This window comes from Triticum aestivum, chromosome 3D (assembly GCF_018294505.1).
Source record: "Triticum aestivum cultivar Chinese Spring chromosome 3D, IWGSC CS RefSeq v2.1, whole genome shotgun sequence".
NCBI classification, from domain to species: Eukaryota; Viridiplantae; Streptophyta; class Magnoliopsida; order Poales; family Poaceae; genus Triticum; species Triticum aestivum.
The window spans coordinates 615393516-615419384 of NC_057802.1; positions in this window are offsets into that span (position 1 = coordinate 615393516).

Below are 25869 nucleotides of genomic sequence, written 5' to 3' on the forward strand. Positions count from 1 at the left end.
GACATGATCTACTACTTCTCTGAAAAATATTTTCCTGCTCATAAGAAACAAGCTGCCTTACAGGAAATATTTAACTTTGCGCGAATTGAAGAAGTGAGTCTCCCACAAGCTTGGGGGGAGGCTTCTCCAGATGCTTAATGCTTTGCATGATCATCCTCTTAAGAAAAATGAAATACTTGATATCTTCTATAATGGACTAACCGATGCTTCTAGGGACTTCCTAGATAGTTGTGCTGGTTGTGTTTTCAGTGAACGAACTGTTGAACAAGCAGAGGAATTATTAAATAATATATTGAAAAATTATGATGATTGGACTCTTCCTGAACCACCGCCTAAACCCACTCCTAAGAAGAGGGGTATCTTATTTCTCAGTCGTGAAGATATGCAAGAGGCAAAGAAATGCATGAAGGAAAAAGGTATTAAAGCTGAGGATGTTAAGAATTTACCACCTATTGAAGAAATACATGGCCTTGACATACCATCACCCCCATGGGTGGTAGAGGTAAATTCTTTATTAAAGTTTGATGAAGGTGACATCCCTTGCAATAAACATCCTAGTCAATGCTTATATGAATTTGATAATTACATTAGGAAACAAGATCACTTCAATGCCAATGTCATGAAACAATTGAAATATAATTCTGATATGATTGCTCGCTTGAGTGACTTGTTGTGTAGAATCACTAATGATGTTAGAGGTGTAGGAAAACATGCCTCTATGGTACAAACCCAGCTAGAACAAGTTGCTAAATCCCAAAGAGAATTGCTTAATGAAATGAATAATAATATGAATGATTTTGTTGTTAGAGTAGCAACTAGAGGAGGAAAAATGACTCAGGAGCCACTTTACCCTGAAGGGCACCCTAAAAGAATTGAACAGGACTCTCAAGGAATTAATGTTGATGCACCTAGTCCTTCTAAAAAGAAAAAGAAGAAGAAAAATGATAGGACTTTGCATACCTCTAGTGAACCTGAGAAAGAAAAACCTCCTGAAGATAACAATGATGTTTCTATTTCTGATGCTGAAACTCAATCTGGTAATGAACACTCACCTAGTGATAATGAAAATGATAATGATAATGTTCATGAAGATACCCAACCAGACAATGATAAAGAACCAGATAATGATGTTGAAATAGAACCTGATGTTGATCTTGATAACCCACAACCTAAGAATAAATGTTATGATAAAAGAGACTTTGTGGCTATAAAATGTGGTAAAGAAAGAGAGACATGGGTTCAGAAACCCATGCCCTTTCCTCCTAAACCTTCTAAGAAAAAAGATGATGAAGAATTTGAACGTTTTGCTGAAATGCTTAGGCCAGTCTTTTTGCGTACTCGCTTGACTGATATTTTAAAGATGGCCCCTTATGCAAAATATATGAAAGACATCATCACTAATAAAAGAAAATTACCTAAAGCTGAAATCTCCACCATGCTTGCTAATTATTCTTTTAAGGATGGAGTACCTAAAAAACTTGGAGATCCGGGAATCCCAACTATACCGTGCTCCATCGAAAGAAATTATGTCAAAACTGCTTTGTGTGATTTAGGGGCTGGTGTTAGTGTTATGCCTTTCTCTTTATACAAAAGACTTGATTTGAATAAACTCACACCTACTGAAATATCTTTGCAAATGGCTGACAAATCAACTGCCATACCTATCGGTATCTATGAGGATGTGCCCATTGTTGTTGCAAATGTTACTATCTTAACAGACTTTGTTATACTTGAGATGCCCGAGGACGACAACATGTCGATTATCCTTGGTAGACCCTTTTTGAATACTGCAGGGGTTGTTATTAATTGCAATAAAAGCAAAGTCACTTTTCATATCAATGGTAATGAGCATACGATGCATTTTCCGAAGAAACAATTCAAAGTCAATGGTATTAATGTTATTGAAAAATCTCTGACACTTACTATTGGAAGTTTTCAACTACCTCTACCTACTGCCAAAAAGAAATATGACATACTTGTTGTTGGGGATATGCATATCCTCGTTGAGGTAACTTAGGATGTGCTTGGTTTGAGGGATAGGCTAGAGTGGTTGTGGGTATCCCCAACCAGTTGGTTAGGGATAGCCTTATTTTTTGTTTGGTTGGGTGGATGAGGTTAACCCATGTTTTGTTTGGTTTGAAGGATAAACACATGGTTGGGGATAGCCATTGAAGTGTTTGGTTGAAAGGATGAATAAAGAATAAAGAATAAGGATTGTACTCACGGTAGCCTTCAAATCTCCTGCACCAGAAAAAATATTCATCAGCAACAATGCACGCATGAGAACATACATAGATAGCACCCATCCAAAGCACACACGCATGCATAGCACACATCTAGCACGGACGAAACATTAGCACCAAGAATCAACAGCAATACAACATGCAGGCAACCTTGATCATGCATCCACCACGATACATGCAGCCGTCCCCCACTCTCAATCATCGGCCACACGCCCTCCGCGAGATCTAGACGCCGCCCTCCGCGAGATCCAGACGCGCCGCTGCCTCTGCGCACCCTCTACAACGTCCGGCCACAACACGCCATTCACAGGAGGTAGTGAGAGACGGTATCAAAGGAAGAGAGAGGGCAGAAGAACTCGCTTCTCGCAGGCCTCTCTGTGATGCGCCACCGCCGTCGCCGTCATGCACGGGGAGAAAGAGAAGATGAATAATAGGGAAGTGAGGGTCTCGCACGAGTAAACAGCCTAAAAAACGTTTTGCGGGCGAATGAAGCGACGCGCGCGTGGGGTGGTTGCCACCACCCGCCAGTTTTTTGCGGCGGACCGCAGCCCCTTTTTGAGCGAATATTCGAAGCATCGGGCTGCCTCTATCCTCCCTCGCTTCAGATCCAAACAGGTGGCATCCACTTTAAAAGGGGTTATCCCTGTCCCTCTAAGGATAGCCCTTCAACCAAACACATCCTTAGTGTTTTACGAAATTTCTTCGGTTTCATGCTAATCGAAAGTGGTTGTTAATAAGACCTGATCAACCTTATTAATGGATCACTTTTGAGAGGTATGAAGTTGATGAATCTGGTAGGCACAACCTTCTGCTCCCACCTTTTGTTTTCTGTTTTTCTTAGTTAAATAAAATAAAATGCCATGTTTATCATGTTTTCTGAATTCTTCGTGCAATAAAAAAAGACCCAAAAATAAAAGCTCTCGGAATGCCCTGAAATTTTAATATGATTTTTTCTGAATATTTCTGAATTTCTGGTACAAATAACATCATAAGGGGGTGCCCCTAGTGCCCACAAGACACCAGGGCGCGCCAGCAACCCCAGGCGCGTCCTGGTGGGTTGTGGGCCCCATGTGGCCCCTCTTACTTATCCCTTTAGCCCATGTCATCTCCTACCTCCAGAAAAAAATCACCATAGCTCTCTCTCTCTCTCTTGTGTTCTTGCTCTCAAACCCATGGCTTTCGATCTCTTTGCTCGAAGCTCCATTTCCGAAACTGTTTTGGGGGATTGCTACTTGGTATGTGACTCCTCCATTGCTCCAATTAGTTTTTGCTTTAGTGGTCTATATTTTGAATAATTAGCTACTCTTGGTGCTACTGTAAATGGGCTTGCATGTTGAATTCTTAGAGTTCTAAGTAGTTTGAATGCTTGATATAGCCTCTAGACATCCATATGAGTAGTTGCTATCAATCTTGTGAAGTTTTGTTGACAAATTTTTTGTGAACTAAAATTTTCAGAATTTTATTCATAGGAATAAGATGAGTATCTTCAGGAAGTTTTCCTCCAAAAAGAATGCTAAGGGAGTCATTGGGAAATCATCGTACAATGACCTCAACACTCCAAGAGCGGTGGAGGTGCGGCCGTGCGAATGGCCGCATAATGCCTTCATGGAGGAGGCCGGGTTCCATCAAGATTTTGCCCAATTTGTTGCAAATGTCGGGCTGACCGACTTCCTCGCAGTTGAGTGTGACCAACACCACCTCCTTGCAAATTCCTTTGTGCAAAGTTTTCATTTTCTGAGTAGGAACAATCCTCCTGAGGTGCGATTTAATTTATATGTTGAAACCCGTCAGATACCGCTCACTGACTTTTGTGACATATGTTTGATCCCTTCTGATGGGGCATTAAGGGATCCTAGACCGGCAGAGTTTGAGGACTTTCCCCTCACTTTGATAGTGGGGGATGAGAGAGGCATGTCGAACGCCACTACTACTAGTTTGCAGTTTCCTTCCGTGCATTATTTTGCTTTATTTATTGTGAAGTGTTTAACTGCCAGGGAGAAGGTTGGTGCACTCAATGCACCCGACCTCGCCATTTTACACCATTCACTACACAATGATCACACCTTTAGCCTTGGGGTTATTATTGCATGTCATCTGCACTTTAATAGAACTCGGGGCAAGATTCATGGTGGTATTTATGCTACTCGCTTAGCGAATCACTTTAATGTTTAGATACACCAGCATGATTATCCTTTGCCCCGAGTTTATCTAGATCACAAATCGATGGAAGATCACCAGTTTATCCACACCGCCGATTCCTTTAATAACATTCGTTACAACCTAGTTTTCAGTGTGGATACCCGTGATGTTATCCCGTTGCCTGCACCTGCTTTGTTTGATTCTATTGCCAGGAACGGATACAAGGTCCTGCCAGAGGACATTATTTCCTACCGTAACGACCAGGCAGCGGCAGAGCAGGAGCCTCAGGAGTGGGACGCTCAGGTGCCGCCGCCACAACACTTCTACATGGGACCGGATGGCTACTTCGGATGGTCATTACCAAGCTAGGCCAAAATCCTAAGCTTGGGGAAGTACGTGATACGTCTCCAACGTATCAATAATTTTTTATTGTTCCATGCTATATTATATTCTGTTTTGGACATTATTGGGCTTTATTATACACTTTTATATTATTTTTGGGACTAACCTATTAACCGGAGGCCCAGCCTAGAATTGCTGTTTTTTGCCTATTTCAGAGTTTTGCAGAAAAAGAATATCAAACGGAGTCCAAACGGAATGAAACCTTCGGGAACGTGATTTTCGGAACGAACGTGATCCAGAGGACTTGGACCCTACGTCAAGACATCAACCAGGAGGGCATGAGGTAGGGGGCGTGCCTACCCCCCCGGGCGCGCCCTCCACCCTCGTGGGCCCCACGTTGCTCCACCGACGTACTTCTCCCTCCTACATATACCCACGTACCCCCAAACTACCAGATACGGATCCAAAAACCTAATTCCACCGCCGCAACTTTCTGTACCCGTGAGATCCCATCTTGGGGCCTTTTCTGGAGCTCCGCCGGAGGGGGCATCGATCACGGAGGGCCTCTACATCATCTCCAAGGCCTCTCTGATGAAGTGTGAGTAGTTTACCTCAAACCTTCGGGTCCATAGTTATTAGCTAGATGGCTTCTTCTCTCTTTTTGGATCTCAATACAATGTTCTCCCCCTCTCTTGTGGAGATCTATTCGATGTAATCTTCTTTTGCGGTGTGTTTGTTGAGACCGATGAATTGTGGGTTTATGATCAAGATTATCTATGAACAATATTTGAATCTCCTCTGAATTCTTTTATGTATGATTGGTTATCTTTGCAAGTCTCTTCGAATTATCAGTTTGGTTTGGCCTACTAGATTGATCTTTCTTGCAATAGGAGAAGTGCTTAGCTTTGGGTTCAATCTTGCGGTGTCCTTTCCCAGTGACAGTAGGGGCAGCAAGGCACGTATTTTATTGTTGCCATCAAGGATAAAAAGATGCGTTTAGTTCATATTGCATGAATTTATCCCTCTACATCATGTCATCTTTCTTAATGCGTTACTCTGTTCTTCATGAACTTAATACTCTAGATGCATGCTGGATAGCGGTCGATGTGTGGAGTAATAGTATTAGATGCAGGCAGGAGTCGGTCTACTTGTCGCGGACGTGATTGATACGTCCAGTTTGCATCATGCTTTTATATCGATATTTATCGCATGATGGGCTGTTATTACACGTTATGTCACAATACTTATGCCTATTCTCTCTTATTTTACAAGGTTTACATAAGGAGGGAGAATGCCGGCAGCTGGAATTCTGGGCTGGAAAAGGAGCAAATATTAGAGACCTATTCTGCGCAACTCCAAAAGTCCTGAAACTCCACGGAAGTCATTTTTGGAAAATATAAAAAATACTGGATGAAGAAAGTACCAGAGGGGGCCTACACCCTGGCCACGAGGGTGGGGGGCGCGCCCTACCCCTCTGGGCGCGCCCCCCTGCCTCGTGGGCCCCCTGTTGGCCCTCCAGTGCCCATCTTCTGCTATATGAAGTCTTTCGTCCGAGAAAAAATCAGAAGCAACCTTTCGGGAAGAGACTCCGCCGCCACGAGGCGGAACCTTGGCGGAACCAATCTAGGGCTCCGGCAGAGCTGTTCTGCCGGGGACACTTCCCTCCGAGAGGGGGAAATCATCGCGATCGTCATCACCAACGCTCCTCTCATCGGGAGAGGGCAATCTCCATCAACATCTTCACCAGCACCATCTCCTCTCAAAACTCTAGTTCATCTCTTGTATCCAATTCTTGTCTCCAAGTCCGGGATTGGTACTAGTAGGTTGCTAGTAGTGTTGATTACTCCTTGTAGTTGATGCTAGTTGGTTTATTTGGTGGAAGATCATATGTTCAGATCCTTTATGCATATTAATACCCCTCTGATTATGAACATGAATATGCTTTGTGAGTAGTTACGTTTGTTCCTGAGGACATGGGAGAAGTCTTGCTATTAGTAGTCATGTGAATTTGGTATTCGTTCGATATTTTGATGAGATGTATGTTGTCTATCCTCTAGTGGTGTTATGTGAATGTCGACTACATAACACTTCACCATTATTTGGGCCTAGAGGAAGGCATCGGGAAGTAATAAGTAGATGATGGGTTGCTAGAGTGACAGAAGCTTAAACCCTAGTTTATGCGTTGCTTCGTAAGGGGCTGATTTGGATCCATATGTTTCATGCTATGGTTAGGTTTACCTTAATACTTTTGTTGTAGTTGCGGATGCTTGCAATAGAGATTAATCATAAGTGGGATGTTTGTCCAAGTAAGGGAAGCACCCAAACACCGGTCCACCCACATATCAAATTATCAAAGTACCGAATGCGAATCATATGAACGTGATGAAAACTAGCTTGACGATAATTCCCATGTGTCCTCGGGAGCGTTTTCCTTTATATAAGAAATTGTCCAGGCTTGTCCTTTGCTACAAAAAGGATTGGGCCATCTTGCTGCACCTTATTTACTTTTATTACTTGTTGCTTGTTACCATTTACCTTATCACAAAACTATCTGTTACCGATAATTTCAGTGCTTGCAGAGAATACCTTACTGAAAACCGTTTGTCATTTCCTTCTGCTCCTCGTTGGGTTCGACACTCTTACTTATCGAAAGGACTACGATAGATCCCCTATACTTGTGGGTCATCAAGACTCTTTTCTGGCGGCGTTGCCGGGGAGTGAAGCGCCTTTGGTAGGTGGAATTTGGTAAGGAAAAATTTATATAGTGTGCTGAAATTTACTGTCACTTGTTACTATGGAAAGTAATCCTCTGAGGGGCTTGTTTGGGGTATCTTCACCCCGACCAGTAGAGCGAAGAGTTGCTCCTCAACCTACTGAACCTACTGAAAATGAAAATGTTCCCTTTGAAGTTCCTTCGGGTATGTTAGAAAAACTGCTAGCTAATCCTTTTGTAGGAGATGGAACAAAGCATCCTGATGAGCACCTAATATATGTGGATGAAGTTTGTGGATTATTTAAGCTTGCAGGTATACCCGATGATGTTGTTAAGAGGAAGGTCTTCCCTTTATCTTTGAAGGGAGATGCATCGACATGGTATAGATTATGTGATGATACGAGATCATGGAACTATAAATGATTGAAATTGGAATTTCATCAGAAATTTTACCTATACATCTTGTTCATCGTGATCGCAATTATATATATAATTTTTGGCCTCCTGAAGGAGAAAGCATCGCTCAAGCTTGGGGGAGGCTTAAATCAATGTTATATTCATGCCCCAATCATGAGCTCTCAAGAGAAATAATTCTTCAAAGTTTTTATGCTCGGCTTTCTCGTAATAATCAATCCATGCTCGATACTTCTTGTGCTAGCTCTTTTATGATGAAGACTATTGAATTCAAATGGAATTTATTGGATAGAATTAAACGCAACTCTGAAGATTGGGATCTCGATGAAGGTAAGGAGTCAGGTATGACACCTAAGTTTGATTGTGTTAAATCTTTTATGGATACCGATTTTTTCCGTAAATTTAGCACTAAATATGGACTTGACTCTGAGATAGCAGCTTCTTTTTGTGAATCCTTTGCTACTTATGTTGATCTCCCCAAGGAGAAGTGGTTTAAATATCATCCTCCCATAGAAGTAAAAGTAGCTGCACCTATTAAAGTTGACGAAAAGACTATCACTTATAATGATCCTATTGTTCCTACTTCTTATGTTGAGAAACCACCTTTTCCTGTTAGGACAAAGGATCATGCTAAAGCTTCAACTGTGGTTCGTAAAAGCAATATTAGAACTTATACACCTTCTGAGCAAGTTAAAGTTGAACCTAATATTGCTATCGTTAAAGATCTTTTGGCTGATAATATTGATGGGCGTGTTATTTATTTCTGCGGTGAAACTGCTAGAATTGCCAAACCTTGTGCTAAAGATAAACATAGACCTGTGGTAGGCATGCCTGTTATTTCTGTTAAAATAGGAGATCATTATTATCATGGCTTGTGTGATATGGGTGCTAGTGTTAGTGCAATACCGTATGACTTATACAAAGAAATTATGCATGATATTGCACCTGCTGAGATAGAAGATATTGATGTCACAATTAAACTTGCCAATAGAGATACTATTTCACCAATGGGAATTGTAAGAGATGTTGAAGTCTTTTGTGGGAAAACTAAATATCCTGCTGATTTTCTTGTTCTTGGTTCCCCACAAGATAGCTTTTGTCCCATTATATTTGGTAGACCCTTCTTGAACACCGTCAATGCTAGGATAGACTGCGAAAAGGATGTTGTTACTATAGGCTTGGGTAATATGTCTCATGAGTTTAATTTCTCTAAATTTAGTAGACAACACCGTGAAGAAGAATTGCCTAGTAAGGATGAAATTATTGGTCTTGCTTCTATTGTCGTACCTCCTAGTGATCCTTTAGAACAATATTTGCTAGACCATGAAAATGATACGTTTATGAATGAAAGAAGGGAAATAGATGAAGTATTCTTTAAATAGGAACCTATCCTGAAACACAATTTGCCTGTTGCAATCCTAGGGGATCCTCCTCCACCCAAGGGTGATCCCGTGTTTGAGCTCAAACCTTTACCTGATACTCTTAAATATGCTTATCTCGATGAGAAAAAGATATATCCTAGTATTATTAGTGCTAACTTTTCAGAGCATGAAGAAGAAAGACTATTGAAAACTCTGAAGAAGCACCGTGCTGCTATTGGATATACTCTTGATGATCTTAAGGGCATTAGTCCCACTCTCTGTCAACATAAAATAAATTTGGAAGAAGATGCCAAACCGGTTCGTGATCATCAACGAAGGCTGAATTCTAAGATGAAAGAAGTGGTAAGAAAGGAAATACTAAAGCTCCTTGAGGCAGGTATAATTTATCCCGTTGCTAATAGTCAGTGGGTAAGTCTTGTCCATTGTGTCCCTAAGAAAGGAGGTATTACTGTCGTTCCTAATGATAAAGATGAATTGATTCCTCAAAGAATTATTACAGGTTATAGGATGGTAATTGATTTCCGCAAATTAAATAAAGCTACTAAGAAAGATTATTACCCCTCACCTTTTATCGATCAAATGCTAGAAAGATTATCTAAACATACACATTTTTTCTTTCTAGATGGTTATTCTGGTTTATCTCAAATACCAGTGTCAGCCACTGATCAATCAAACACTACTTTTACTTGCCCTTTTGGTACTTTTGCTTATAGACGTATGCATTTTGGTTTATGTAATGCACCTGCTACCTTTCAAAGATGCATGATGGCTATATTCTCTGACTTTTGTGAAAAGATTTGTGAGGTTTTCATGGACGACTTCTCCGTCTATGGATCTTCTTTTGATGATTGCTTGAGCAACCTTGATCGACTTTTGCAGAGATGTGAAGAAACTAACCTTGTCTTGAATTGGGAAAAGTGCCACTTTATGGTTAATGAAGGCATTGTCTTGGGGCATAAGGTTTCTGAAAGAGGTATTGAAGTTGATAAAGCCAAGGTTGATGCTATTGAAAAGATGCCATGTCCCAAGGACATCAAAGGTATAAGAAGTTTCCTTGGTCACGCCGGTTTTTATAGGAGGTTCATTAAGGACTTCTCAAAAATTTCTCGGCCTCTGACTAATTTATTACAAAAAGATATACCATTTGTCTTTGATGATGATTGTGTAAAAGCATTTGAAATACTTAAGAAAGCATTGATCTCTGCACCTATTGTTCAGCCACCTGATTGGAATTTACCCTTTGAAATTATGTGTGATGCTAGTGATTATGTTGTAGGTGCTGTTCTAGGGCAAAGAGTTGATAAGAAATTAAATGTTATTCAATATGCTAGTAAAACTCTAGACAATGCTCAAAGAAATTATGCTACTACTGAAAAGGAATTCTTAGCAGTTGTATTTGCTTGTGATAAGTTCAGACCTTATATTGTTGATTCTAAAGTAACTATTCACACGGATCATGCTGCTATTAATTATCTTATGGAAAAGAAAGATGCTAAACCTAGACTTATTAGATGGGTTCTCCTGCTACAAGAATTTGATTTGCATATTGTTGATAGAAAGGGAGCTGAGAACCCCGTTGCAGACAACTTGTCTAGGTTAGAAAATGTTCTTGATGACCCACTACCTATTGACGATAGCTTTCCTGATGAACAATTAAATGTCATAAATGCTTCTCGTACTGCTCCATGGTATGTTGATTATGCTAATTACATTGTTGCTAAATTTATACCACCTAGTTTCACATATCAGCAAAAGAAAAATTTTTTCTATGATTTAAGACATTACTTCTGGGATGACCCACATCTTTATAAAGAAGGAGTAAATGGTGTTATTAGACGTTGTGTACCTGAGCATGAATAGGAACAGATCCTACGCAAGTGTCACTCCGAGGCTTATGGAGGGCACCACGCTGGAGATAGAACTGCACATAAGGTATTGCAATCTGGTTTTTATTGGCCTACTCTATTCAAGGATGCTCGTAAGTTTGTCTTGTCTTGTGATGAATGTCAAAGAATTGGTAATATTAGTAGACGTCAAGAAATGCCTATGAATTATTCACTTGTTATTGAACCATTTGATGTTTGGGGCTTTGATTATATGGGACCGTTTCCTGCCTCTAATGGATATACTCATATTTTAGTTGCTGTTGATTACGTTACTAAGTGGGTAGAAGCTATTCCAACTAGTATTGCTAATCATAACACCTCTATTAAGATGCTTAAGGAAGTTATTTTTCCGAGGTTTGGAGTCCCTAGATATTTAATGACTGATGGTGGTTCACATTTTATTCATGGTGCCTTTCGTAAAATGCTTGCTAAGTATGACGTTAATCATAGAATTGCATCTCCATATCACCCACAGTCTAGCGGTCAAGTAGAATTGAGTAATAGAGAGCTCAAATTAATTTTGCAAAAGACTGTTAATAGATCTAGAAAGAATTGGTCTAAGAAACGTGATGATGCATTATGGGCTTACAGAACTGCATATAAGAATCCTATGGGTATGTCTCCGTATAAAATGGTATTTGGAAAAGCATGTCACTTACCCCTCGAACTTGAACATAAGGCATATTGGGCCATTAAAGAGCTCAACTATGATTTCAAACATGCCGGTGAGAAGAGGTTATTTGACATTAGCTCACTTGATGAGTGGAGAGCCCAAGCCTATGAAAATGCCAAACTATTTAAAGAAAAGGTTAAACGATGGCATGACAAAACGATACAAAAGCGTGAGTTTAATGTAGGCGATTATGTTTTGCTATACAACTCTCGTTTAAGATTTTTTGCAGGAAAACTTCTCTCTAAGTGGGAAGGCCCATACGTTATCGAGGAAGTCTATCGTTCCGGTGCCATAAAATCAACAACTTCGCAGGTACAAATCCGAAGGTGGTTAACGGTCAAAGAATCAAGCATTATATCTCAGGTAATCCCATAAATGTTGAAACCAATGTTATTGAAACCGTAACCCCGGAGGAATACATAAGGGACACTTTCCGGAACGTTTCAGACTCCAAAAAGGAATAGGTATGTGGTACGGTAAGTAAACCAACTCCAAAACAGTTCTAATGGCAATTTTTCTCCGTTTTGGAATATTTAGAAAAATAGAAAAATAAGAAGCAGTCTGGGAAGGCCACGAGGGTGGAGGGCGCGCCCTACCCCCCTGGGCGCGTGTCGGGGAACGTAGCAGTAATTCAAAATTTTCTATGCATCACCAAGATCAATCTATGGAGTAATCTAGCAACGAGGGGAAGGGGAGTGCATCTACATACCCTTGTAGATCGCGAGCGGAAGCGTTCAAGAGAACGGGGTTGATGGAGTTGTACTCGTCGTGATCCAAATCACCGATGATCCTAGCGCCGAACGGACGGCACCTCCGTGTTCAACACACGTACGGAGCAGCGACGTCTCCTCCTTCTTGATCCAGCAAGGGGGGAGGAGAGGTTGATGGAGATCCAGCAGCACGACGGCGTGGTGGTGGAAGTAGCGGGATCCCGGCAGGGCTTCGCCAAGCGCAAGCGGGGAGGAGGAGGTGTCACGGGAGGGAGAGGGAGGCGCCAGGGCTTAGATGTTGCTGCCCTCCCTTCCCCCACTATATATAGGGCCAAGGGAGAGGGGGGGCGCAGCCTTGCCCTTCCTCCAAGGAAGGGTGCGGCCAGGGAGGAGTCCTTCCCCCCCAAGGCACCTCGGAGGTGCCTTCCCCCTTTAGGACTCTCCCTTTTCTTATCTCTTGGCGCATGGGCCTCTTGGGGCTGGTGCCCTTGGCCCATATAGGCCAAGGCGCACCCCCTACAGCCCATGTGGCCCCCCGGGGCTGGTGGACCCCTTGGTGGACCCCCGGACCCCTTTCGGCACTCCCGGTACAATACCGATAAAGTGCGAAACTTTTCCGGCGACCAAAATAAGACTTCCCATATATAAATCTTTACCTCCGGACCATTCCGGAACTCCTCGTGACGTCCGGGATCTCATCCGGGACTCCGAACAACTTTCGGGTTACCGCATACTAATATCTCTATAACCCTAGCGTCACCGAACCTTAAGTGTGTAGACCCTACGGGTTCGGGAGACATGCAGACATGACCGAGACGACTCTCCGGTCAATAACCAACAGCGGGATCTGGATACCCATGTTGGCTCCCACATGCTCCTCGATGATCTCATCGGATGAACCACGATGTCGAGGATTCAATCAATCCCGTATACAATTCCCTTTGTCTATCGGTATGTTACTTGCCCGAGATTCGATCGTCGGTATCCCGATACCTTGTTCAATCTCGTTACCGGCAAGTCTCTTTACTCGTTCCGTAACTCACATCATCCCGTGATCAACTCCTTGGTCACATTGTGCACATTATGATGATGTCCTACCGAGTGGGCCCAGAGATACCTCTCCGTTTACACGGAGTGACAAATCCCAGTCTCGATTCGTGCCAACCCAACAGACACTTTCGGAGATACCTGTAGTGCACCTTTATAGCCACCCAGTTACGTTGTGACGTTTGGTACACCCAAAGCATTCCTACGGTATCCGGGAGTTGCACAATCTCATGGTCTAAGGAAATGATACTTGACATTAGAAAAGCTCTGAGCAAACGAACTACACGATCTTGTGCTAGGCTTAGGATTGGGTCTTGTCCATCACATCATTCTCCTAATGATGTGATCCCGTTATCAACGACATCCAATGTCCATGGTCAGGAAACCGTAACCATCTATTGATCAACGAGCTAGTCAACTAGAGGCTTACTAGGGACATGGTGTTGTCTATGTATCCACACATGTATCTGAGTTTCCTATCAATACAATTCTAGCATGGATAATAAACGATTATCATGAACAAGGAAATATAATAATAACCTATTTATTATTGCCTCTAGGGCATATTTCCAACAGTCTCCCACTTGCACTAGAGTCAATAATCTAGTCCACATCACCATGTGATTAACACTCATAGGTCACATCACCATGTGACCAACATCCAAAGAGTTTACTAGAGTCAACAATCTAGTTCACATCACTATGTGATTAACACTCAATGAGTTCTGGTTTGATCATGTTATGCTTGTGAGAGAGGTTATTAGTCAACGGGTCTGAACCTTTCAGATCCGTGTGTGCTTTACGAATATCTATGTCATCTTGTGGATGCTACCACGCGCTACTTGGAGCCATTTCAAATAATTGCTCTACTATACGAATCCGGTTTACTACTCAGAGTCATCCGGATTAGTGTCAAAGTTCGCATCGACGTAACCCTTTACGACGAACTCCTTTTCACCTCCATAATCGAGAAAATTCCTTAGTCCACTAGATACTAAGGATAAGTTCGACCGCTGTCATGTGATCCATTCCCGGATCACTATTGTACCCCTTGACCAACTCATGGCAAGGCACACTTCATGTGCGGTACACAGCATAGCATACTGTAGAGCCTACGTCTAAAGCATAGGGGACGACCTTCGTCCTTTCTCTCTCTTCTGCTGTGGTCAGGTCTTGAGTCTTACTCAATACTCACACCTTGTAACACAGCCAAGAACTCCTTCTTTGCTGATCTATTTTGAACTCTTTCAAAATCATGTCAAGGTGTGCGTTCTTTGAAAGTATCATCAGGCGTCTTGATCTATCTCTATAGATCTTGATGCCCAATATGTAAGCAGCTTTATCCAGGTCTTCCTTTGAAAAACTCCTTTCAAACAACCCTTTATGCTTTCCAGAAATTTTACATCATTTCGGATCAACAATATGTCATTCACATATACTTATCAGAAATGTTGTAGCGCTCCCACTCACTTTATTGTAAATACAAGTTTCTAACAAACTTTGTATAAACCCAAAAACTTTGATCACTCCATCAAAGCGTATATTCTGACTCCGAGATGCTTGCTCTAGTCCATGGAAGGATCGCTGGAGCTAGCATACCTTTTAGCATCCTTAGGATCGACAAAACCTTTCTGATTGTATCACATACAACCTTTCCTTACGAAAACTGGTAAGGAAACTTGTTTTGACATCCATCTGCCAGATTTCATAAATGCAGCTAATGCTAACATGATTCCGACGGACTTAAGCATCGCTACGGATGAGAAAATCTCATCGTAGTCAACTCCTTGAACTTGTGGAAATACTCTTTGCCACAAGTCGAGCTTCATAGACGGTAACATTACCGTCCACGTCCGTCTTCTTCTTAAAGATCCATTTATCTCGGATTTCATGGCTTCTAACCATTTGTGAGAATATGGGCCCACCATCGCTTCTCCATAGCTCGTAGGTTCATCGTTGTCCAACAACATGACTTCCAAGACAGGATCACGTACTACTCTGAAGTAGTACGCATCCTCGTCGTCCTACGAGGTTTGGTAGTGACTTGATCCGAAGTTTCATGATCACTATCATAAGCTTCCACTTCAATTGGTGTAGGTGCCACAGGAACAGCTTCCTGTGCCCTGCTACACAATAGTTGAAGTGACGGTTAAATAACCTTATCAAGTCTCCACCATCCTCCCACTCAATTCTTTCGAGAGAAACTTTTCCTCGAGAAAGGACTCGTTTCTAGAAGCAATTACTTTTGCTTCCAGATCTGAAATAGGAGGTATACCCAACTGTTTTGGGTATTCTATGAAGATGCATTTATCCGCTTTGGGTTCGAGCTTATCAGCCTGAAACTTTTTCACATAAGCATCGCAGCCCCAAACTTTTAAGAAACGACAACTTAGGTTTCTCTAAACGGTGTCGTCTCAACGGAATTGCGTGGTGCCCCTTTTAAAGTGAATGCGGTTGTCTCTAATGCCTAACCCATAAACGATAGTGGTAATTCGATAAGAGACATCATGGTATGCACCATATCCAATAGGGTGCAGTTATGATGTTCGGACACACCATCACACTATGGTGTTCCAGGCGGTATTAATTGTGAAACACTTTCCACAATGTCTTAATTGTGTGCCAAACTCGTAACTCAGATACTCATCTCTATGATCATATCACAGACATTTTATCCTCTTGTCACGACGATCTTCAACTTCACTCTGAAATTACTTGAACCTTTCAATAATTCAGACTTGTGTTTCATCAAGTAAATACACTCAGCATCTACTCAAATCATCTGTGAAGTAAGAACATAACGATATCCACTGCATGCCTCAGCACTCATTGGACTGCATACATCAAAATGTATTACTTCCAATAAGTTGCTCTCTTGTTCCATCTTACTGAAAACGAGGCCTTTCAGTCATCTTGCCCATGTGGTATGATTTGCATGTCTCAAGTGATTCAAAATCAAGTGAGTCCAAACGATCCATCTGCATGGAGTTTCTTCATGCATATATACCAATAGACATGGTTCGCATGTCTCAATCTTTTCAAAAACGAGTGAGTCCAAAGATCCATCTACATGGAGCTTCTTCATGCGTTCTATACCAATATGACTCAAATGGCAGTGCCACAAGTATGTGGTACTATCATTACTATTTATATCTTTTGGCACGAACATGTGTATCACTACGATCGAGATTCATTTTAGGTGCAAGACCATTGAAGGTATTATTCAAATAAACAGAGTAACCATTATTCTCCTTAAATGAATAACCGTATTGCGATAAACATAATCCAATCATGCTCAACGCAAACACCAAATCTCGATGGTAGAGGGAGCATGCGATGCTTGATCACATCAACCTTGGAAACACTTCCAACACATATCGTCATCTCACCTTTAGCTAGTCTCCGTTTATTCCGCAGCTTTTATTTCGAGTTACTAACACTTAGCAACCGAACCGGTATCTAATACCCTGGTGCTGCTAGGAGTACTAGTAAAGTACACATTCATATAATGTATATCCAATATACTTCTGTCGACCTTGCCTGCCTTCTCATCTACCAAGTATCTAGGGTAGTACTGCTTCAGTGACCGTTCCCCTCATTACAGAAGCACTTAGTCTCGGGTTTGGGTTCAACCTTGGGATTCTTCACTAGAGCAGCAAATGACTTGCTGTTTCATGAAGTATCCCTTTTGCCCTTGCCCTTCTAGAAACTAGTGGTTTTACTAACCATCAACAATTGATGCTCCTTCTTGATTTCTACTTTCGCGGTGTCAAACATCGCGAATAGCTCAAGGATCATCATAACTATCCCTGATATGTTATAGTTCATCACGAAGCTCTACTAGCTTGGTGGCAGTGACTATGGAGAACCATCACTATCTCATCTGGGAGATTAACTCCCACTCGATTCAAGCGATTGTGGTACTCAGACAATCTGAGCACATGCTCAACGATTGAGCTTTTCTCCCTTAGTTTGCAGGCTTAAGAAACTTGTCAGAGGTCTCATACCTCTTGACGTGGGCACTAGTCTGAAATCCCAATTTCAGTCTTCGGAACATCTCATATGTTCTGCGACGTTTCAAAAACGTCTTTGGTGCCACAATTCTAAACCGTTAGCATTACGCACTGAACTATCACGTAGTCATCAAAACGTGTATGTCAGATGTTTCGCAACATCTACAGACGACGCTGAGGTTCAGCACACCGAGCGGTGCATTAAGGACATAAGCCTTCTGTGCAGCAATGAGGACAATCCTCAGTTTACGGACCCAGTCCGCATAATTGCTACTACCAACTTTCAACTAAATTTTCTCTAGGAACATATCTTAAACAGTAGAACTAAAGCGAGTATGACATAATTTGCAAAGACCTTTTGACTATGTTCATGATAATGAAGTTCATCTGATTATTGAACTCCCACTCAGATAGACATCCCTCTAGTCATCTAAGTGATACATGATCCGAGTCAAACTAGGCCGTGTCCGATCATCACGTGAGACGGACTAGTCATCATCGGTGAACATCTCCATGTTGATCGTATCTACTATACGACTCATGTTCGACCTTTCGGTCTCTTGTGTTCCGAGGCCATGTCTGTACATGCTAGGCTCGTCAAGTCAACCTAAGTGTTTCGCATGTGTTCCGAGGCCATGTCTGTACATGCTAGGCTCGTCAACACCCGTTGTATTCGAACGTTAGAATCTATCACACCCGATCATCACGTGGTGCTTCGAAACAACGAACCTTCGCAACGGTGCACAGTTAGGGGGAACACGTCTCTTGAAATTTTAGTGAGGGATCATCTTACTTACTACCGTCGTTCTAAGCAAATAAGATGCATAACATGATAAACATCACATGCAATCAAATAGTGACATGATATGGCCAATATCATTTTGCTCCTTTGATCTCCATCTTCGGGGCACCATGATCATCTTTGTCACCGGCATGACACCATGATCTCCATCATCATGATCTCCATCATTGTGTCTTCATGAAGTTGTCACGCCAACGATTACTTCTACTTCTATGGCTAACGCGCTTAGCAATAAAGTAAAGTAATTTACATGGCGTTATTCAATGACACGCAGGTCATACAAAAAATAAAGACAACTCCTATGGCTCCTGCCGGTTGTCATACTCATCGACATGCAAGTCGTGATTCCTATTACAAGAATATGATCAATCTCATACATCACATATATCATTCATCACATCTTCTGGCCATATCACATCACATAGCACATGCTGCAAAAACAAGTTAGACGTCCTCTAATTGTTGTTGCAAGTTTTTACGTGGCTTGTATAGGTTTCTAGCAAGAACGTTTCTTACCTACGTAAAACCACAACGTGATATGCCAATTTCTATTTACCCTTCATAAGGACCCTTTTCATCGAATCCGTTCCGACTAAAGTGGGAGAGACAGACACCCGCTAGCCACCTTATGCAACTAGTGCATGTCAGTCGGTGGAACCTGTCTCACGTAAGCGTACGTGTAAGGTCGGTCCGGGCCGCTTCATCCCACAATGCCGCCGAAACAAGATAAGACTAGTAGCGGCAAGAAGAATTGGCAACATCTACGCCCACAACTACTTTGTGTTCTACTCGTGCATAGAAACTACGCATAGACCTAGCTCATGATGCCACTGTTGGGGAACGTAGCAGAAATTCAAAATTTTCTACGCATCACCAAGATCAATCTATGGAGTAATCTAGCAACGAGGGGAAGGGGAGTGCATCTACATACCCTTGTAGATCGCGAGCGGAAGCGTTCAAGAGAACGGGGTTGATGGAGTCGTACTCGTCGTGATCCAAATCACCGATGATCCTAGCGCCGAACGGACGGCACCTCCGCGTTCAACACACGTACGGAGCAGCGACGTCTCCTCCTTCTTGATCCAGCAAGGGGGGAGGAGAGGTTGATGGAGATCCAGCAGCACGACGGCGTGGTGGTGGAAGTAGCGGGATCCCGGCAGGGCTTCGCCAAGCGCAAGCGGGGAGGAGAGGTGTCACGGGAGGGAGAGGGAGGCGCCAGGGCTTAGGATTTGCTGCCCTCCCTCCCCCCACTATATATAGGGCCAAGGGAGAGGGGGGGCGCAGCCTTGGCCCTTCCTCCAAGGAAGGGTGCGGCCAGGGAGGAGTCCTTCCTCCCCAAGGCACCTCGGAGGTGCCTTCCCCCTTTAGGACTCTCCCTTTTCTTATCTCTTGGCGCATGGGCCTCTTGGGGCTGGTGCCCTTGGCCCATATAGGCCAAGGCGCACCCCCTACAGCCCATGTGGCCCCCCGGGGCTGGTGGACCCCCTTGGTGGACCCCCGGACCCCTTTCGGCACTCCCGGTACAATACCGATAAAGTGCGAAACTTTTCCGGCGACCAAAATAAGACTTCCCATATATAAATCTTTACCTCCGGACCATTCCGGAACTCCTCGTGACGTCCGGGATCTCATCCGGGACTCCGAACAACTTTCGGGTTACCGCATACTAATATCTCTATAACCCTAGCGTCACCGAACCTTAAGTGTGTAGACCCTACGGGTTCGGGAGACATGCAGACATGACCGAGACGACTCTCCGGTCAATAACCAACAGCGGGATCTGGATACCCATGTTGGCTCCCACATGCTCCTCGATGATCTCATCGGATGAACCACGATGTCGAGGATTCAATCAATCCCGTATACAATTCCCTTTGTCTATCGGTATGTTACTTGCCCGAGATTCGATCGTCGGTATCCCGATACCTTGTTCAATCTCGTTACCGGCAAGTCTCTTTACTCGTTCCGTAACTCACATCATCCCGTGATCAACTCCTTGGTCACATTGTGCACATTATGATGATGTCCTACCGAGTGGGCCCAGAGATACCTCTCCGTTTACACGGAGTGACAAATCCCAGTCTCGATTCGTGCCAACCCAACAGACACTTTCGGAGATACCTGTAGTGCACCTTTATAGCCACCCAGTTACGTTGTGACGTTTGGTACACCCAAAGCATTCCTACGGTATCCGGGAGTTGCACAATCTCATGGTCTAAGGAACTGATACTTGACATTAGAAAAGCTCTGAGCAAACGAACTACACGATCTTGTGCTAGGCTTAGGATTGGGTCTTGTCCATCACATCATTCTCCTAATGATGTGATCCCGTTATCAACGACATCCAATGTCCATGGTCAGGAAACCGTAACCATCTATTGATCAACGAGCTAGTCTCCTAGAGGCTTACTAGGGACATGGTGTTGTCTATGTATCCACACATGCATCTGAGTTTCCTATCAATACAATTCTAGCATGGATAATAAACGATTATCATGAACAATGAAATATAATAATAACCTATTTATTATTGCCTCTAGGGCATATTTCCAACAGCGCGCCCCCTACCTCGTGGGCACCTCGTGCACTCTCCGGACTCCGTTTTCTTGCACGATACTTCTTTTGGTCGGTAAAAATTCATTATATAACCTCCCGAAGGTTTTGACTCCTGTATCACGCAAATATTCTCTGTTCTTGTTTCGAGCTGTTGCTGCTGCAGATTAGAGCAAGATGTCTTCTCAAGAGTCAGTTGGGGAGAGCCGGGTGTCTCATCCGGCATCGGAACCAAGGACAAACAGCGACGCTGACCACTTTGGCCAGCAACGGAGGAAGAGATGGAGGCTGACTTGATGAGGATAGATGCCATGGAGGAGGATCAAGAAGTCACTTCTCGCTTCCGAGCTGGATTCACGATGGGGGAACTACAGAGCTCAGCTATTCCAAACTCGGTTATCCCTTCCAATGTTAGATTCCTTTCTTATGAAAATATGAAGAGGAGTGTCACTTGTTCTCCCGCAGCTATGCAACACCCTTGGGTGCAAGGAGCCTTAGCCGTTACAGGAAAGCTTCGTAAGGAAATAATGGACCTCAAGAAGCAAGTCAATAAGCTCGAGGAGGAGAATCATATCCTGAGGGGCATCATCGCCAAGAATATTACACCATCACCAAAGAAGGAGACATAATCGCATGGGTATGGGCACTCCCCTTGGCAACTGCCAAGCTTGGGGGAGATGCCCCGGTATCGTATCATCATCACACTCCTATCTTTACCGTTTTTCTTTAGTTTGATCCTTTTGGCAATATCTTGATCTAGTAGAATAAAGTTTTAGTATGATCTAGTCGTGAGTTTTGCTTTATGATCTCTCTATGTAATCGAGTCCGTGAGCTATATAATAAAGATTAGTGTTGAGTCAAGGGCTTGATGATCTTGCTATGATCTTGAGTGAATAATAAAGAGAAGAAAATAAAGAGAAAAATAATAAAAAGAAACAAAGAGATCATATTGATCTTATGGATAGTAATGACTTCACATAGAAAGAGTATGATGATTAAAAGTTGTTGAGAGTTGACAAGCATAGTTTTGGTCATCGTTGCAATTAATAGGAAGTAATAAAGAAAGAGAGGTTCACATATAAATATACTATCTTGGACATCTTTTATGATTGTGAGCACTCATTAAAATATGACATGCTAAAGAGTTGATGTTGGACAAGGAAGACAACGTAATGGGTTATGTTCTCTTATATCTTAGATAAAGTATATTGTTATGGATCATCCAACATGTTGAGCTTGCCTTTCCCCCTCATGCTAGCCAATTCCTTGCACCAAGTAGAGATACTACTTGTGCTTCCAAATTCCCTTAAACCCAGTTTTGCCATGAGAGTCCACCATACCTACCTATGGATTGAGTAAGATCCTTCAAGTAAGTTGTCATCGGTGCAAGCAATAAAAATTGCTCTCTAAATATGTATGATTTATTAGTGAGGGAGAAAATAATCTTTATACGATATTGTGATGTAGAAATAATAAAAGCGACGGACTGCATAATAAAGGTCTATATCACAAGTGGCAATATAAAGTGACGTTCTTTCGCATTAAGATTTTGTGCATCCAACCCTTAAGCGCATGACAACCTCTGCTTCCCTCTGCGAAGGGCCTATCTTTTACTTTTATCTCCTAACCTATGCAAGAGTCATGGTGATCTTCACCTTTCCTTTTTACATTTTATCCTTTGGCAAGCACAGTGTGTTGGAAATATCCTGATATATATATCTAATTGGATGTAAGCTAGCATGAACTATTATTGTTGACATTTACCCTTGAGGTAAGAAGTTGGGAGGAAATACCATAAGCCCCTATCTTTCTCTGTGTCCGATTTAAAACTCCGTAACCACAAGTATTGCGTGAGTGTTAGCAATTGTGAAAGACTAAATGATAGTTGAGTATGTGGACTTGCTAGAAAGCTCTTACATAGACTCTTTCTGATGTTATGATAAATTGCAATTGCTTCAATGACTGAGATTATAGTTTGTTGATTCTCAATGAAGTTTATGATTCATACTTGACATTGTGAATAGATTATTACTTGAGCATAAGAAATCATATGACAATATTCATATATGTTGCTGTTATGAGAATAATCATGATGCCCTCATGTCCGTATTTTATTTTATCGACACCTCTATCTCTAAACATGTGGACATATTTATCGATTTCGGCTTTCGCTTGAGGACAAGCGAGGTCTAATCTTGGGGGAGTTGATACGTCCATTTTGCATCATGCTTTTATATCAATATTTATCGCATTATGGGCTGTTATTACACGTTATGTCACAATACTTATGCCTATTCTCTCTTATTTTACAAGGTTTACATAAGGAGGGAGAATGCCGGCAGCTGGAATTCTGGGCTAGAAAAGGAGCAAATATTAGAGACCTATTCTGCGCAACTCCAAAAGTCCTGAAACTCCACGGAAGTCATTTTTGGAAAAATATAAAAAATACTGGATGAAGAAAGTACCAGAGGGGGCCCACACCCTGGCCACGAGGGTGGGAGCGCGCCCTACCCCCTGGGCGCGCCCCCTGCCTCGTGGGCCCCCTGTTGGCCCTCCGGTGCCCATCTTCTGCTATATGAAGTCTTTCATCCGAGAAAAAAATAAGAAGCAACATTTCGGGACGAGACTCCGCCGCCACGAGGCGGAACCTTGGCGGAACCAATCTAGGGCTCCGGCAGAGCTGTTCTGCCGGGGACACTTCCCTCCGGGAGGGGGAAATCATCGCCATCGTCATCACCAACGCTCCTCTCATCGGGAGAGGGCAATCTCCATCAACATCTTCACCAGCACCATCTCCTCTCAAAACCCTAGTTCATCTCTTGTATCCAATTCTTGTCTCCAAGTCCGGGATTGGTACTAGTAGGTTGCTAGTAGTGTTGATTACTCCTTGTAGTTGATGCTAGTTGGTTTATTTGGTGGAAGATCATATGTTCAGATCCTTTATGCATATTAATACCCCTCTGATTATGAACATGAATATGCTTTGTGAGTAGTTACATTTGTTCCTGAGGACATGGGAGAAGTCTTTCTATTAGTAGTCATGTGAATTTGGTATTCGTTCGATATTTTGATGAGATGTATGTTGTCTATCCTCTAGTGGTGTTATGTGAACGTCGACTACATAACACTTCACCATTATTTGGGCCTAGAGGAAGGCATTGGGAAGTAATAAGTAGATGATGGGTTGCTAAAGTGACAGAAGCTTAAACCCTAGTTTATGCGTTGCTTCGTAAGGGGCTGATTTGGATCCATATGTTGCATGTTATGGTTAGGTTTACCTTAATACTTTTGTTGTAGTTGCGGATGCTTGCAATAGAGGTTAATCATAAGTGGGATGTTTGTCCAAGTAAGGGCAGCACCCAAACACCGGTCCACCCACATATCAAATTATCAAAGTACCAAATGCGAATCATATGAACGTGATGAAAACTAGCTTGACGATAATTCCCATGTGTCCTCGGGAGCGTTTTCCTTTATATAAGAAATTGTCCAGGCTTGTCCTTTGCTACAAAAAGGATTGGGCCATCTTGCTGCACCTTATTTACTTTTATTACTTGTTGCTTGTTACCATTTACCTTATCACAAAACTATCTGTTACCGATAATTTCAGTGCTTGCAGAGAATACCTTACTGAAAACCGCTTGTCATTTCCTTCTGCTCCTCGTTGGGTTCGACACTCTTACTTATCGAAAGGACTACGATAGATCCCCTATACTTGTGGGTCATCACGACTCTTTTCTGGCGCCGTTGCCGGGGAGTGAAGCGCCTTTGGTAGGTGGAATTTGGTAAGGAAAAATTTATATAGTGTGCTGAAATTTACTGTCACTTGTTACTATGGAAAGTAATCCTCTGAGGGGCTTGTTCGGGGTATCTTCACCCCGACCAGTAGAGCAAAGAGTTGCTCCTCAACCTACTGAACCTACTGAAAATGAAAATGTTCCCTTTGAAGTTCCTTCGGGTATGTTAGAAAAACTGTTAGCTAATCCTTTTGTAGGAGATGGAACAAAGCATCCTGATGAGCACCTAATATATGTGGATGAAGTTTGTGGATTATTTAAGCTTGCAGGTATACCCGATGATGTTGTTAAGAGGAAGGTCTTCCCTTTATCTTTGAAGGGAGATGCATCGACATGGTATAGATTATGTGATGATACGAGATCATGGAACTATAAACGATTGAAATTGGAATTTCATCAGAAATTTTATCCTATGCATCTTGTTCATCGTGATCGCAATTATATATATAATTTTTGGCCTCGTGAAGGAGAAAGCATCGCTCAAGCTTGGGGGAGGCTTAAATCAATGTTATATTCATGCCCCAATCATGAGCTCTCAAGAGAAATAATTCTTCAAAGTTTTTATGTCGGCTTTCTCGTAATAATCAATCCATGCTCGATACTTCTTGTGCTAGCTCTTTTATGATGAAGACTATTGAATTCAAATGGAATTTATTGGATAGAATTAAACGCAACTCTGAAGATTGGGATCTCGACGAAGGTAAGGAGTCAGGTATGACACCTAAGTTTGATTGTGTTAAATCTTTTATGGATACCGATGTTTTCCGCAAATTTAGCACTAAATATGGACTTGACTCTGAGATAGCAGCTTCTTTCTGTGAATCCTTTGCTACTTATGTTGATCTCCCCAAGGAGAAGTGGTTTAAATATCATCCTCCCATAGAAGTAAAAGTAGCTGCACCTATTAAAGTTGAAGAAAAGACTATCACTTATAATGATCCTATTGTTCCTACTTCTTATGTTGAGAACACCTTTTCCTGTTAGGATAAAGGATCATGCTAAAGCTTCAACTGTGGTTCGTAAAAGCAATATTAGAACTTATACACCTTCTGAGCAAGTTAAAGTTGAACCTAATATTGCTATCGTTAAAGATCTTTTGGCTGATAATATTGATGGGCGTGTTATTTATTTCTGCGGTGAAACTGCTAGAATTGC